We start from the raw sequence: 2690 nt of genomic DNA, 5'->3' as shown, positions 1-2690 counted from the left end.
AGAGCTCCGGGCAGCTGAGCGGAAATGGAAGAAAACTAGACTCCCTGCGGACCTGGCATCTTTTCACTCCCTCCTCTCTACATTTTCTTCATCTGTTTCTGCTGGTAAGACCACTTTCTACCACTCTAAATTCCAAGCATCTGCCTCTAACCCTAGGAAGCTCTTTGCCACATTCTCCTCCCTGCTGAATCCCCCCTCCTCCTCCCTCTCTGTGGATGACTTCGTCAACCACTTTGAAAAGAAGGTTGACGACATCCGATCCTCGTTTGTTAAGTCTAATGACACTTCTGGTCCTGCTCACACTGCCCTACCCTATGCTTTGACTTCTTTCTCCCCTCTCTCTCCAGATAAAATCTTGCGACTTCTGACTGCAGGCCGCCCAACAACCTGCCCGCTTGACCCCATCCCCTCCTCTCTTCTCCAGACCATCTCCGGTGACCTTCTCCCCTACCTCACCTCGCTGATCAACTCATCCTTGACCGCTGGCTATGTCCCTTCCGTCTTCAAGAGAGCGAGAGTTGCACCCCTTATCAAAAAACCAACACTCGATCCCTCTGATGTCAACAACTACAGACCAGTATCCCTTCTTTCTTTTCTTTCCAAAACTATTGAGCGTGCCGTCTTTAGCCAACTCTCTTGCTATCTCTCTCAGAATGACCTTCTTGATCCTAACCAGTCAGGTTTCAGGACTGGTCATTCAACTGAGACTGCTCTTCTCTGTGTCACGGAGGCTCTCCGCACTGCTAAAGCAGTGTAGCAGCAGTGTAAAAACAAAGGGGGGAGGTGTCAATGTAAATAGTCCGGGTGGCCATTTGATTAATTGTTCAGCAGTCTTATGGCTTGGGGATAGAACATGTTAAGGAGCCTTTTGGACCTAGACTTGGCACTCTGGTACCGCTTGCTGTGCGGTAGCAGAGATAACAGTCTATGACTTGGGTGACTGGAGTCTTTGACAATTTTTTGGGCCTCCCTCTGACACCGCCTAGTATATAGGTCCTTGATGGCAGGAAGCTTGGCCCAAGTGATGTACTGGGCTGTACGCACTACCCTCTGTAGCGCCTTACGGTCGGATGCCGAGCAGTTGCCATACCAGGCGGTGATGCAACCGGTCAGGATGCTCTCGATGGTGCAGCAGTAGAACTGGGACCAATGTCAAATCTTTTCAGTCTCCTGAGGTGGAAAAGGCGTTGTCGTGCCCTCTACACGACTGTCTTGGTGTGTTTGGACCATGATAGTTTGTTGGTAATGTGGACACCAAGGAACTTGAAACTCTCGACCCGCTCCACTACAGCCCTGTCGATGTGAATGGGGCGTGTTCCCAGTCCCTGTCCCTGAAAATCCTCCCCACAGCATGATGCTGCCACCACCATGCTTCACCGTAGGGATGGTGCCAGGTTTCCTCCAAACGTGATCTCATCCCAGGTAAGAGGGGGAGTGGCAGCATCAGCAGGTTCTCCCAATGTGAGCTGAGTCCAGTGGACCAGTCCTGTATCCCCCCTCCCAGACAGGGACAGTGGTCTGAACCATGGCTAGCTATCCACAATCTGGCTTGACTAAACAAGGTCTACCAAGAGGGAAGGAGGGAGAGTAAGGTAGAGGAAGAGAAAGAGGGAGGAGAGGAAGGAGAAAAGGGTTCTCTCCATCACGACTGTAAGAAGGAAAGGAGGGAGAAGGACGAGCAAGAGGAAGAGGAAGAGGAAGAGGTGGAAGATGACAAGAAGAGTTGATCTGTCCATCACTACCATAAGGAGATCTCTTCTGGGGGCTCTTGTTCTCTCCTCTTTCCCACAGAGGAACACCTTTCGCAGGCAGCCCAGAGCATACTCTCCCCTGAGAGAAGGCTAGCCCTTGGAGGTTTCACCTTGGATTTATACAGAGAACCCTCCAGTACTCAAACTGCTTTACATTGTAGATGGGGATCTAATCTCATTGGAGGCGACCCAATGACCCAGAAATGCTCTGTGGACAGACTTCCTCCCAGCTCCCCGTCTCGCTGGCAGGTGGCTCGTAGGAACACCCTCCCCTCCTTGACTCCAGCTCCACCCCTTCTTCACCTGCCCCCCTTATCATGTTATGAGTCTCACCTACAGGTCCCGCCCCCTGGCCTACTTGTTGCAGGTGTAAGTATGGTGTGTCGGACACAGTGAGACACTATGTTAGCTGTTGTGGTGTGATATGTGTAGTTACTTGTAATAACCACTAGAGTATGCTGGACACTTATTTGGTGCTTGCTGACCTCAATGTGTGCATGCATATCAACAGTCTAAAGCCGCCCTCCAGTGAGAGAGGCAGGAGGTCACCTCGCCGTCACTCTATCCAGCTGGAGCCGCTGAGAGGGCGAGGAGGAGAGGAGGAGGAATAGAGGAAGAACAGATGAGACAAGAGGGAGAGGAGGAGAGGAGGAGAGGGAGTGAGACACTATGTTAGCTGTTGTGGTGTGATATGTGTAGTTACTTGTAATAACCACTAGAGCAAGCTGGACACTTATTTGGTGATTGCTGACCTCAATGTGTGCATCAACAGTCTAAAGCAGTCATCTCCAATCCAAAGAATTAGTTGGAATAATTAGTTTATTAGACATTTCCTATTTATACTCTATGGACAATAAACCCCATCCTTTATTCACTTGTGTTTTAGCTTTTTCCCTACACCCACACTGAAAGTTGTCACTGACACTGAACTTTAGTCTG

The sequence above is a fragment of the Coregonus clupeaformis genome, unplaced genomic scaffold (genome assembly GCF_020615455.1).
Source record: "Coregonus clupeaformis isolate EN_2021a unplaced genomic scaffold, ASM2061545v1 scaf1623, whole genome shotgun sequence".
Taxonomy (NCBI): Eukaryota; Metazoa; Chordata; class Actinopteri; order Salmoniformes; family Salmonidae; genus Coregonus; species Coregonus clupeaformis.
The sequence above is the reverse complement of the archived record's forward strand: the minus strand, read 5'-3'. Positions refer to the sequence as shown.